Below are 14,521 nucleotides of genomic sequence, written 5' to 3' on the forward strand. Positions count from 1 at the left end.
CCCGACCCAGGGATCGAACTTGTGTCTCCTGCATAGCAGGCAGATTCTATGAGATACAGGGAAGTCCATATCCACCAAACAAACAAACACAAAACAAAACCCTGTAACACAGCAGGATCAAACAGCCTTCAAGACTGTTTTCAGGAAGGAAATGAAGACACAAGTCCACAGAGCAGGTACAGGTCTGAGACCTACAAGATCAGATCTGTAAGAGCATCAGTGAGATGTGATCCTCAGTGGATATACACTGTGACTCGAATGGGATTCCTTGGAATTGGAAAGGGGAAGCTGAATTTTAGTGTACATCCCGTAGCATAAACCACAAACACCTGCTAAAAATAAAAACTCTCACCTCACGCCATTTGAAGATGCTCAGGTCAATGGAAAAATGGCACTGCTTTATCATTCTTCTTCACAGTTAAATTTCCTGAAGTAGACTATTTTTTGTGCTAAGTCAGTTGTGGCATTTATGACCATCCTACCCATTTGGTAAGTAGAGTAACTTCCATTTGTTGGTGGTATGTGAGGGTTTCTGGCTTCTCTTCCCTACTGCCATGACTGGGTTGCAATGAAAACCAGTCTACAACCAAGTGTTTGGGCACAAACAAACATTTATTACCAAGCAGGTATGACAGCTGTTTGTAAACCAGCCAGTCAACTCAAGAAGGGCCGGCTCTCAATGCTCTGACAGTAACTCCAGGAGAGGTCCCCACAGGACAAAGTCAACAAGGTTGTACTGGCAGTAAGGAGACTGCAAAGAGCCCTAGGAATCTACCTGTACAGGGACCATTGTATTTCCGGTCTGTTTGCTTTCTATTTACCCTTACCTATATAACACCTGTCTATATTTATAAATATAGATAGATGATAGATACTTATGTGTGTGTGTATATATATATATTTGCTATTATCTGAATATTTGTGTCCCCACAAAACTCAGAACCCCCAAAGTTAGGTTTAGGTCACTGTAACAAAATACTGCAGACTAGGCAGCATGTAAACAACAGAAATTTATTGTTCACAGTCCTGGAGGCCAGGAGTCTGAGAGCCAGCTTGGTCAAGCGAGGGCCCTTTATCCAGGTCACAGACTGTCTGAATCCTCGATGGTGGGAGAGGTTAGGGTACCCTGTGAGGTCTCGTGAGCATTAATCCCATTCATAAGGGCTTCATCCTCATGACTTAATCATCTCCCAAAGGTCTCACCTACTAATACCATCACCTTTGGGAGGCAGGAATTTTGTGGGAACACAAATATTCAGATCATAGCAAATACATACATACACACACATATAATGGGCTTTCCCTGTGGCTCAGAAGGTAAGGAATCCACCCGTAATGCAGGAGACGTGGATTCAATCCCTGGGTTGGGAGGATCCCCTAGAGAAGGGCATGGCAACCTGCTCCAGTATTCTTGCCTGGAGAATCCCATGGACAGAGGAGCCTGGTGGGCTACAGTCCATGAGGTCGCAAAGAGTCAGACATGACTGAGTGACTAACACACACACATACAACATATCATATGATCAGAATGAATACTTGAATGTTTTTAACTATATATAATTATATCTGGATAAAAAATTACAAACAACATATCTAGTAAAGCCTCTGGAGAGTTTAGAAGTTACCATTTTATTAAGGAAGAAAATGTACATTTGGTATCTTGAAAGTAATACAGTAATTCCTCTCCGTTAATAAGCAGTTCCAAAGTGCCAGGCACTACACTAGGGATTTGCTTTATGTAATAATTCAGTAATTCTCTCAACAACTTCTTGCAGCTGGAATGGTCATCATTCCCATTTTATCGGTGGTGAGACTGGTGGCAAAAGTGTGTACATTCTGCCCTATGTCAGCCCGGCTGCAATTTCTTAGACCTTTGGGCCATTATCAGAGTTCTGCATGACAACTATCTTACCAAAAGCAAAAGGAAGGGGAGAGAAAGTTAGCTGAGGGAAGGTTATTAAAAAGTCAACCAAGAGAAGGAAAAAAAAGGGTAAAGACAGAAAAGAATGGTATTGATTTCCTGAGCTGGAGCCTTATAAAATGCTTTCTCCTCCACAAAGAGCAAGAATTTAATTGCTGTCAAACCAAGCTAAAATTATGAAACAGACCCTTTTTTTTTCTTGCATTCTAATAACTTCTCATGCCAATTTCAGATTGCTAGAGCATTTTTTAAAATTATTATTTACAAGGAAGTCAATTCTGATAGGAGATGAGTTTCTATTCTTAAGGTTGTAGGTCACTTGTAATGTCTTCAGCTAATTGGGTCACCATTATTTCACTTTGCTCATTTAAAATTCCAGTTTTACTCTTTCCCAAGATGTTTTAATAACAACAAAAAAATCTAAAATCCCTAGTTAGTCTTATAATTCAGTTCATAAAAATAAAATCAAGGGACATTCACTTTTTTTTCCCACAAAGTGGGACAATTTTTTAAAGATAGAACACAGGAAGATATCCAAATAAAGGAAGAATCTCACCATTTTTAAAGTTTCATTTCATATTTACTAAACTGGCTTCATTTTGAAGGACACAAGAAACTAAACACTGTTTAGACCAGGCTTGGCGTGTTCAGTCCTGTGTAAGCCTGTGGCAATATTAGCTATATAACTTGGTCCCAAACTACTCCAGAAAGAAATTATAACTAGGATACTGTGTATGCATGCTCAGTCTCTCAGTCATGTCCAACTATTTGTTACAGCATGGAATGTAACCCACCAGTCTCCTCTGTCCATGGGATTTCCCAGGCAAGAATACTGGAGTGGGTTGCCATGCTCTCGTCCAAGGGATCTTCCTGACCCAGGAATCAAACCCATGTCTCCAGCATTGGCAGGTGGATTCTTTACCACTGAGCCGTCTGGGAAGCCCAGCTAGGATATTACAGTGGTGTACACATTTGTCATGGCTTTAGAGAGGCATTTTCAAAGGTTCTGAATGTTCTGGCAAGGCTGCAGTAAGGATGAGTATCCTTCTCTGCCTTTCTCTGCCTCCCCAGTCCCTGTCGTGTACATACAAATCAAGTGTTCACACATCCCCTATACATATGAACTGAACTGCATGTCCACAGGGACAGCTGAGCAGTATAAGAAGCTCTGCCAGCCCCCTTTGCGTGCTGTGCTGAACGGACAATTTATTCCTGCAGGTGGCTGCTTGTAAATGCAATCAGGCCCTGCTCTCCCTGGGAAGGATCAAGTGTACCACATGAGCTGGTCCAAGATGGTATTAATACTAGTAATTTTCCCCCTGCAAAAAAGTGGAAAGCTTGTGCCAAAAGAAGTGAGATGTATGGCCAGGTGCCTAGGCCACGCAGCTGATGCTATTTTGTGCAGAGAAGAATTCATGTCTCAGTCCACGATGTTTTGATGGAGGTGGATCATCCTGGGCCTGTTAACAAAGCTTTTTCTCAACAGCCAGAAAAAACCCTTTTCCTCCTTGTGTGGTCCTGCCAAAGAAATGTGTTTGCAGTTTAGTGGAAGGAACATGGGCTTCAGAGTAAGAGACCTGCACTCTCATCATAGCTTGAAGGTGTTATCCCACCAATGAGTAGCAAGTCAGGATTTCAAACTGGATTGCTTGAAGCTAGTCCCATCCATTCTTTCTTTAAAAAAAAAAATATATATATATATATACACACACACACACACACACATCCTTATTGTCTTTCCTCCGTTCTTTCAAGTTTCTTGTTCCAGAATTTCTGTGAGGCATATTTTGGATCTTTGCAGTCCACCCACCTTGTCTTCTTTAATATTTTTGGCTGTGCTGGGTCTTCACTGTGGTGCACAGGCTTTTCTAGCTATGGTACGTGAGCTTAGCTGCCCCCATGGTGTGGATGATCTTAGTTCCCTGACCAGGGTTTGAACCGAGTCCCCCTGCCTTGGAAGGTGGGTTCTAGCCACTGACCTGCCAGGGAAGTCCCCATGCTTTCTATTTGAATGTTAACTCAGGATCCAGGACCCACAGTGAGATGAGTGAACATCATATCCTAGGAAACTAATAACTGAGGCCTTGACAATTGCAATTAACCTTTTAGAAAATACAGGTTTAAAAAGGCAGGTTATGTTATTTTGAACTCACATCTTAGGAGACCTTTCTGGGATTAGGATGTACCCTGAGACTTCATTCTCAGGTGCCACATTATCCTCAGCTATTTAGAGCCTTGTGACTTGTGAAAGTTCATGCTTTCACAAGACACAGTTGGAAAATCAAAACTGGACTGAAAACCATTGAAAGATTAATCTCAGATGATTCCTAATGTGAATCAGATAAATAAAAAATCCGGTGGCTTTGAGCTATAAGAGCTTATAGCATCATAGCCAGAGGGGAGGAAGGGGTGATAATGAGGTACCCCAAAGGAGGACAGACAATAAAGGGAGTCACTTGAGTCCTCACCCAAGAGACACGAGTGTCCTGGAAGACAAATGAGAAGCCTACAGATTGGCCAGAGCAAATTTCAGATATACCTACAGTAGAATAGGAGGCATCACATGCTTTGTTAAGGCAGGAGAGGAGCATATTTAAGAGTTCAATCTCTTCACCTTGATGCTATTTACAGTAGCCAAGTCATGGAAGCCACCTACTAAACAGATGAATGAGTAAAGAAGATGTGGTCCACATATGCAGTGAAATATTACTCAGCCATGAAAAGGATGAGATCTTATCTTTGCAGGACCATGGGTGGAATTGGAGGGCGTTATGCTAAGTGAGACAAGTCAGAGAAAGACAAATACTGTATGATATCACTTCTACGTAGAATCTAAAAACTACAAGGAACTAGTGCATATAACAGAAAAGAAGCAGACTCACAAATGCAGGGAAGAAACCAGTGGTTACTAGTGGGGAGAAGGAAGTGGGTGAGGAGCAACATAGGAGTGGGCTCTGGGAGGTACAAACGCTTGGCTGTAAGACAGACTTAAGGATGTATTTTACAACATGGGGAATGTAGCCAATATTTTGTCATAACTGCATATGGAAAGCAACCTTTAAGAATTGTATAAAAATATTTTTTTAGAAAAGAGTTCAGTCTCCAGAATTAGCCAGCTTTTTAATCCTTATTGCATTACCTGCTGACCATGACTTTTGCAAATTATCTGATCCCTTGAAGCTTCAAATGGACATTTTAAAGGTATTTCCTTTGCAGGTTGGTTATGAAGGTTAAATGGGAAAATCTATGCAAAGCAGCTGGAAGATAGGTGCTCACTTAGTTAGCTCTGCATATTAGATCTTAGGCATCACTATCATCCATGCTCTGATCTGTATAACCTGGCTTATAAATACATCCCCAAAGCAGTGTTCTAACCTGTTCCAATACAAGAAAAAGATGATGAAACACCTATAAAAAGGGAAACGAGAGCTCTAAGCCCAGGCAACGCCAGTATGTGTTACTCTAAACAAGTTTATTCATCTCTTATCTTCTTTCTACTTATCCTCAAGACTCATCTCAACTCCACTTGACCTCAATAAAGCTCCAATTCCCCAAATCAGAGAATTAATTCCTCCTTGTTTTAAACTCCCAAAATTCATTGTATGACTCACTTGCTGCTGTTAGTTCTTTCTGTTTGGTACCCTGGTTAATTGCATGACCCTCTCACTAGCTAACTTAGCAAATTCTTGAGGACTCATTGCTGATTCCAAATAGAGCTTCTTGCTTTCAGCTTAGCAAACAACTGTATTATTGCCTATTTAATTAACATTGAGAGCAGAAAATATTTTCATGGACTATAAGACACTGAGCACACTAATTGTGGTTCACCAACTTTGTCTCAAAAGTGAAAATGTACACAGAGGGACTTCCCTGGCAGTCCAGTGGTTAAGATTTTGCCTTCTAATGCAGGGGGCGCAGGTTTGATTCCCGGTCAGAGAGCTAAGATCCCACATGCCTCGCAGCCAGAAAACCAAAACATAAAACAGAAGGAATATTGTAACAAATTCAATGAAGACTTTAAAAATGGCCCACATAAAAAGAAATCCTTAAAAAAAATGTACGCATAGCCTCACTATACAGTGGAATTTTTGGAAAGAAACAATACATGATTTTAATCAGTGAAAGACCCAGAGCCACCTCCACCCTCTCCATCATTTGGCAGCCTTCATGAGCCTCACAGAAAAGATCAAGGAAGGAAGAGAGACCCATAGTCCTGCATATACAGCTGTACTGTTGAGAGGAAATGCCTACAGCTCTTTGTTATAATGAAAGGGAAAATTGGAAGCCACCTAAAAGCCCGAAAAAGACAGCTGAAATAGAGTTCAAGACAAATTTCCTTACTATATATATATATATATAACTTCTTTCTCATAAATGTCATTGCTACAAACAAGTAGACTTGAGCCTAGGATGCCTTCATACAAGTAATTCCTGTGCAGAGATAATTTTTAATTAAACTGCATTTAACTGCCCATTAAAGTTTATCATCAAAACCCTGCACACCTCAACCAATACCAACACATTCCCAGGCTATTTAAAACAATTTGTCTCCAGCATTGCAGGCAGATTCTTTACCATTTGAGCCACCTGGGAAGCCCCCAACATAGGGGAAGTTCTTGGAAAATTGTTCAAATTCTGTCTCTCTTTCACTCACATACACACACACACACACACACAAGCATACACACATATACACACTATTTTGAGTGCACAGAATGATTCAAAATGTACCATCCATTTTGAATGAAAATAGCCCTTTTTCCTGCTATGTAAGAGGAATTTAGACGGTTTTTAAAGTCAGGGTTTGGGTCCAGAAAGGCTTCCCTTTTTAGTCTCAAGAAACACAATAATCCATTTCTATAAAAGAGAGAAATGTGTTTTCCCCAAATGCGTTGCACAGAAAAGATAAGACGACTTCTCCCCAGAGGGATGGGAAGGACAAACACCGCTGCCAGCACGGGAAGGGCTGCTGCAGAGGTGGCCACATCCCCCTGCCACCCCGATTAGAGAAAGCCAGGAAGCAGGCTGTTTACTTGGGAACCACCATGAGAACCACCGCGCTGCAGCCCTAACCCGAGGGGGCGGGGGAGAAACGACCTCATCTGGCATCTGGGATTCCAGCGCGGCGTGCTTCTCCATCTTCTAAAGCATGGCCTGCTCCTGAGTCTGAGCCTGCAATGCCAAGGTATCAGCCATCACGTCTGTCCTGGCCAAGACACAATGGGGATGTGGGCCAGAGGTACCTGACAAGGATCTAGGATGGAAGGAAAATCACAAAACCCTTAGTTCAGATGGTTGCTACTGTTCAGTGCCTAAGTTGTGTCCGACTCTTTGTGACCCCATGGACTCCCCCACACCAGGCTTCCCTGTTCTTCACCATCTCCCAGAGCTTGCTCAAACCCATGTCCATTGAATTGGTGATGCCAGCCAACCATCTCATCCCCTGTTGCTTCCTTCGCCACCTGCCTTCAATCTTTCCCAGCGTCAGAGTCTTTTCCAATGAGTCAGCTCTTCACATCAGGTGGCCAAAGGATTGGAGCTTCAGCACCAGTCCTTCCAGTGACTATTTAGGGTTGATGTCCTTTAGGATTGACTGGTTTGATCTCCTTGCAGTCCAGGGGAGTGTCAGACTGTGTCTAGGGAAAATGAGGTTGATTTGATCACCTGTGTGGCAGGCAGGTTGGAGCCATGTCAATTTTGCTGAGCAGAACTGTATTTATCAGAATTCCCTCCATTGAATAATTCCAGCTTAGCCTGGGTCACAAGAAACATAAACGGTGGGATTTGGAAGTCAGGCATAAATCATATTCTTCTCAAACACTGAAGGTCAGTGTGGGCACCCGGGCAGGCACCACACCCCATCGTAGCTCAGCTGTGTGAGGGCTGTTCTGGCCTCACTAGACAGATGTGGGCGGAGCCAGGCACTCCGCTCCTCCTCTCGCCCAGGTGCCTCCCTTCAGGTCCCAGCTCCCAGGCCAGGTGCAGGCTCCGTGACCCCATGAAGCAGCGCTTTCTCCTGCAGGCCACTCACATGGCTGAAGCTGAAAGCTTCCAGCCCTGGATCTGCTTGTCTCTTTTCTCTCCCACCTCACATCTATCTTTCTTTCTTTGATTGCCTGCCCTGGAGCTGACTTCAGACGCAGTACCAGAGTTAGAAACAACAGTCATATATAAACTTCTTAACCGCCTCCCTTCGTTGTGAGTAGTCAAATTTCGGTGAAAAAAAAACAAATTTATTCTATACCACTCTTGGACTTTCCTGGTGGCTCAGCAGTAAAGAATGTGCCTGGAATGCAGGAGATGTGGGTCCCTGGGTTGGGAAGATCCCCTGGAGAAGGGAATGGCAACCCACTCTAGTATTCTTGCCTGGAGAATCCCTTGGACAGAGGAATCTGACGTGTTACTATAGTCCACAGGGTTGCTAAAGAGTCGAACTCGACTTAGCAACTAAAAAACAATAAATACCACTCCTACTGGTTCTGTTTCATTGGTCAAACCTCGCCTGATCCCATTTGAATTCCAGAAGACAGTCTGTCCATGTCTTTGATGCTGGGTTTACCTGGTTATTAACCAGATGATTTGATATAGGCAAGTCAGGGCTCTTGAGATTTCTGATAAAAGTAAGTCATGAAAATATAACTGTAGAATTGAAAAGTGAGACAGGAACAGATGGCAATGAACAATACCCATTCTAAAACAATGAAAATGACAGCTGTACACTTTAAGAATTCTGAATTAGAGGCCATTTCAAGGAATATATGCTCATTTTATATGTGTTGAGCCATATATAAATATATATACATATGTAAGTGTGCATATACATATATATAAATATTATAAAAGTATAAATATATATATACAGAGAGAGAGTTAAGACAACATATTACCCAGCAGACATCTCCATGAGACTCATTTCTGTAAGCAAATATGAATCGATAAGCTGCCAAAGGAATACTGAAATGTGAATCCTTAATTCAGGCTGGTTTGAAGAAAATAACATTGCTTTGTAAGTCTGAGAAATAAAAATGATTGGTTATAGAGTCTTCTATATTACTTCATACTCTATCTCATTTCCAAAAGTATTTGAGGCAGCTTGTGATATATGTACACCAAAAAAATAAGTTGATGATGAAAATGGAGCAAAGGAAGACTATAAATATAAAACAGAGCAGGTTTGAAATGAATTCAGAAACGTATACAAATTCAAAAGAATGCATACAACTAACTCCTGTGCAGCTGAGTAAAGATGTATCCACAGTGTGGCCCAGAGTCCTGAAAAGCTAAGGCAGTATTGGACTAAATGAATCAAGATTTAATATCCTGTGTATGGAAACTGACAATTTAATTTTGCTCTATACTAATCAGGTCTTTCCTACAAGGTTTATTTAATTTATGGTTCCAGGTCCTAAAAGATTTAGAGAACAGGTTCAGTTAAGACTAAGAAATAGCGGGGTGGGGGGAATCTTGGAAATAATGCCTTGGGAAGAACGGTTAAAGGAGCTGAATGGTTTTAGCCTAAAAGAAGGAAGATTTTATGAGACAGAATAATTGTGCTCAGTGTAGAGGACTCCTCAGTGGAATAGGGCAAAACTGAATGTATTATCTGGGGATAAACATAAGGTCAGAGTAAGGACAAAGAAGATAAATGTAAGCTGAATGCAGGATTCACATTTACACAAACGTAAACATGAAATCAAAGTCTTTAAGCAAGTAAGATTCCTCCTTGCTGGGATGTCAGAGGAGAGGCAGACCCCAAGTGCAAGCCTGAAAAAAGACATCAGCTGTCGCTTCCTGTCTTGATCCACACTGTAAATGCCACTCCAGCACTGGGGTACACGCTTTTCCCAAAAGCCATAGGCCGAGTGCTTGCAGTTTAAGAGACAGAACAAAGCCCTGGTGGGCTTCCCTGCTGGTTCAGGGGCTAAGACTCTGAGCTCCCACTGCAGGGGGACTGGGTTCAATTCCTGGTCAGGGAATGCAACCCCTCATGCCACAGCTAAGAGCGTGTATGCTGCAAGGAAGACCCCGCCTGCCACAACTAACACCCAGCTCAGCCAAACACATACATAAGTAAAAGTAAACATTTTTTTTAAAAAGCATTGGCCATAGTTTGAGTGGCCTTCTCAAGCTAAAAAAAAAAGAACCCTAATTGTGAACAGCTGAGAGCTTTGCTCTTTTCCTGGGGAACTGGCAAGAGAAAAATGGCCACACGCGAGACATACCTGTTAGTGACACCCTCCCCAGTTCTCCTTGGTCATTTCTCACACTGTAGAATGCTTCCAATGCGTGCTCCCTATGGTAGACGACAGGCCAGAGGTTGGATGGCCCGTGGTGCCAGCCCACAGGCTTACCCCTATATGGCATGCAAAGTTTTTAAAATTAGCTCCCAACATTTAAAACGAAGGCAAATTCATACGGAATCCGAGATTGGCATTCAGGAGTCTAGAAACGTCCTAGAACATTGCTGTAATTTACCAACAGGGCGAATCTGTCGCGAAGCATTGTTGTTACAATACTGCTTCAAGTATTTAGGTGTGCCCAGGATTCACTGTAGCACTGTTTACAACAGACAAGACATGGAAGCAACTCAAATGTCCATCAACAGAGGAATGGATAAAGAAGATGAGGTACGTGTATACAGTGAAATATTATTCAGCCATTAAAAAGAATGGAATAATGCCATTTGCAGCAACATGGATGGACCTAAAGATTTTCATACTGAGGGAAGTAAGTCAGACAGAGAAAGAAAAATATCATGTCATATCCCTTATATTCAGAATCTAAAAAGAAATGATACAAATAAACTTATGTACAGACTCACAGACTTTGAGAAATAACTTATGGTTGCCAGGGGGTGGGGTGAAGACGAGGGGGAAGGGAGAGTTAGGGAGTTTTGGATGGACATGTACACACTGCTACATTTTAAATGGATAACCACCAAGGACCTACTGAATAGCACAGAGAACTCTGCTGATGTTATGTGGCAGCCTGGATGGGAGGGGAGTTTAGGAGAGAATGGATACATGTATATGCATGGCTGAGTCCCTTTGCTGTCCATCTGAAACTATCTCAACATTGTTAATCGGCTATACTTCAATATAAAACTAAAAAAAATTGTTTTTTTTTAAAGAATAGAAAGATCTGGGACTCCTGAGCCCACTTTCCTGCTTGGCACTGTCGGTCCTGAAGCTGGATTCAATCTCCCTTCTTTAGATGCAACCTGGCCCCAGCTGGCACCTTTCCTCTTTGGTTCTTGCATTTACATGGCCTGACTGGCCCCCTGTTGAATACGGAATCGCTGCCATGTATTTTGAGCACACCGAATGGTCAACTTTTTTACTTTTATTTTGTTGGACTAGTAAATTTTTAGTGTTTGTGTATCTTCTTAAGAATGTCTTAGCAGGGTTCACAGAGAACAAAGCCCAAGGCAAGGATTAAGTGCTTTGTTTGGCAAGTCCAAACCTAGCTCAAGAAGAGTAGAGAAAAAGGAAAGTGAGACAGGAAATTATAGGAAGCAACTTTTGGGAGCTGGATAACATTTCTGGGCATTGCAAACCACTTAACAGGTGCAAACACTCAGCCAGGTGGGATGCAGCAGATGAGTCTGTACCTGAAACTGTTACCATGGTAACTGTGTTACCTCCCTTCTACCTTTCCCCATTGGTCCAAGTTTGCATCATTGGAAATTGAGTTTTCTATGCTTCTGGACTGTATGACCTTTTCCTTTGGCAGCCTTTATGATACCAGACTCATGCCCGAAGATATGATGTGGTGCTGGAGAAGACTCTTGAGAGTCCCTTGGACTGCAAGGAGATCCAACCAGTCCATTCTGAAGGAGATCAGCCCTGGGATTTCTTTGGAAGGAATGATGCTAAAGCTGAAACTCCAGTACTTTGGCCACCTCATGCAAAGAGTTGACTCATTGGAAAAAGACTCTGATGCTGGGAGGGATTGGGGGCAGGAGGAGAAGGGGACGACAAGGGATGAGATGGCTGGATGGCATCACTGAGTCGATGGACGTGAGTCTGAGTGAACTCCGGGAGTTGGTGATGGACAGGGAGGCCTGGCGTGCTGCGATTCATGGGGTCGCAAAGAGTCGGATACGACTGAGCAACTGAATTGAACTGAACTGAAAAATCACTCAGTCGTATCCAACTCTTTGTGACCCCATAGACTGTAGCCTGCCAGACTCCTCTGTCCATGGAGTTCTCCAGGCCAGAACACTGGAGTGGGTAGCCATTCCCTTCTCCAGGGGATCTTCACAACCCAGGGATTAGAACCTAGGTCTCCTGCATTGAAGACAGATTCTTTACCAGCTGAGCTATAGTTCTATCCAATTCTAAAAACTAGAGGAGGAGACAGAAACTTCAGGTGTGTGACTGCTGGGGCAGGCTGTGTGGTAGCAGCCAAGGGCGGTGGAAGAGGTGCTGGGGCCCAGGTGTTCTGAATGGAATTCCAGCCATTGACAAAATGCAAGTGAATGGGGACTTCCCTGGTGGTCCTGTGGTTAAGAATCTGCCATGAAATGCAGGGAACACGGGTTTAATCCCTGGTCAGGAACTGTATCCCACATGCCACTGGGCAAGAGGGCCTACACACCACAATTAAAGTCCATGAGCCTCAAGGAAAGATCTTACATGATGCAACAAAGATCCTGTGTGCTGCGACTAAGGCCCTATGCAGCCAAATAAATTAATTAATTAAAATATTAAAAGCAAGTGAATGTTATTAGCATGAGGTTGAGAGGGGTCTCATATCACCTGTTTTTTGTAGACCTATAAGCTATAAATGACTTTACATTTTTAAATGGTTGAAAAAAATCAAAGGAAGACACACTTCATGATGCATACAAATTATATGAAATTCCCACATCAGGTCCATAAATAAAGTTTTATGGGGACACAGCCATGCTCCTTCATCCACGTATCGCAGACATGTAAACGGCAGACACCACATGGTCTGAAAAGCATAAAATACCTACCATCAGGCCCTTCAGAGAGAATGCTGGTCAACCTCTGGTCTTAGAGGTGTCTTTGAGTCAAGAAGCAGAATTAAACATTCTCACCAAAATCCACTCGGACTATAATGACTCAAAACTGATGGTAAATCTGACTACAGCTGACACAGCCCACTTCTGCCTTCATAATTGTAAATATAATTGTGCTCTGCGAGCAATTGGAAGAGGCTTCATGCTTAATGCCCTGTGCTCTACTTATGAAATTACCTACAAAATGACAAAATAACTTTTATGGCTTTAACCCCAATAGCAATATAGTAATTTGTCTCTCAGATGAAAATAATCCCAGAGCATTATCCTTATACATGCAACAGGGCCAGAAAGAGAACTAATATTACCTGTCTATTATGTTTCTAATTCAAGCCACATCGTTTTTGAATTTTAAAATGCTACATGGAAAAAAATTTTAAAAACGTGTACGCACAGAGAAACCCCAGCCCTGAGCAACCTTCTGCATGCCCCAGTGGTATGTTTACCGTGGGTATCATTTGACCAGAGTTGAAGGCTCTCAAAACGGGCTTCCGAGGTGGCGCTAGTGGTAAAGAACCTGCCTGCCAATGCAGGAGAAGTAAGAGACGTGGCTTCTATCCCTGGATTAGAAAGATCCCCTGGAGGAGGGCATGGCAACCCGTTCTAGTATTCTTACCTGGTGAATCCCATGGACAGAGGAGCCTGGCAGGCTATGGTCCATAGGGTTGCAAAGCGTTGGACATGGCTGAAGCGACATAGCTCTCTAGCATAAAGGCTCGCAGTGGGCCAGGTGAGACCCTACACGCTCACACTAACGATAGGCCTGATTTTGCTGACAGCAGGAGCTGAGAAGCAATCTGTGGGACTACCTATATTAAGAACTCTGTACAAAGAAAGATTCTGAGCATTTCAAGGAGATCTTTTATTTGGACATGAAGTTCTGTTTATTCACTCGCTCAGAAGGCATTCTCTGAGAGTCTAACAGTACTACGTGGGAGGTGAGATACGCAGGACACAGGTCCTGCCCTGACCCTTGGGATCCCATCAGCTGACACCCCGGCCCCTGTGGCCTGGCTGCTGTCCACTCTGCATTCCCTCCCAGAATAGCCTTCTCTGGGGACCTGGGCTCCCAGGGGAACAGCATCCAACTGTTCTTGGCTCCACTTCCCAGGGCCAGCCTGGCTTTTCACGGCAGCTGGAGAGCATGCCAGCCTCTCCAGGCATGTGTGCCTCTGAGACAAGCGTGGGCAGTGCCTGCTTTTCCAGGAGAGGACCCAGCTCGGGGCCAGGACAGCAGGACCCGCCCCACTCTGCACAGCAACGGTGGCACCTCTCTGCTTCTCAGCTGCTGACCTACTCTGTGAGAAGCAAGCACTCCCCTGATCTGTCTCAAAGCAGATCTTCCTTTGTTGTCTTACAAGACCTCAGGATCCGAAGCTAGAATTTGAGTCCTGTCTGATACGACTCAGGCATGGGGAGGGGTCTCTGAAACATCCAAGTGATAACACTCTGTGTATATGATAAATGCTTTCAACAGTGCCTCCTAAGAACTGTGTATTAGCTGCTCAGTCGTGTCCAGTTCTTTGCAAGTCCATGGACTGTAGCCTGCCAGG

The 14,521-nt window shown here is 43.2% G+C and overlaps 1 long non-coding RNA gene across 1 annotated transcript in view; it reads right to left on the reverse strand.

The window, feature by feature from the left end:
* The window catches only part of LOC129635169 (uncharacterized), a 28,665-nt gene extending 20,048 nt beyond the window's left edge, over window positions 1–8,617 (reverse strand). The window contains exons 1-2 of the long non-coding RNA XR_008706134.1: window positions 7,586–8,617; window positions 7,019–7,175 (exon numbers count right to left, since the gene is read on the reverse strand). This is a non-coding gene — a long non-coding RNA (uncharacterized LOC129635169). The remainder of the gene's footprint in view (window positions 1–7,018; window positions 7,176–7,585) is intronic.
* Between the last annotated feature and the right edge of the window lie 5,904 nt (window positions 8,618–14,521).

The sequence above is a fragment of the Bubalus kerabau genome, chromosome 20, assembly GCF_029407905.1.
Source record: "Bubalus kerabau isolate K-KA32 ecotype Philippines breed swamp buffalo chromosome 20, PCC_UOA_SB_1v2, whole genome shotgun sequence".
Classification (NCBI taxonomy): domain Eukaryota; kingdom Metazoa; phylum Chordata; class Mammalia; order Artiodactyla; family Bovidae; genus Bubalus; species Bubalus kerabau.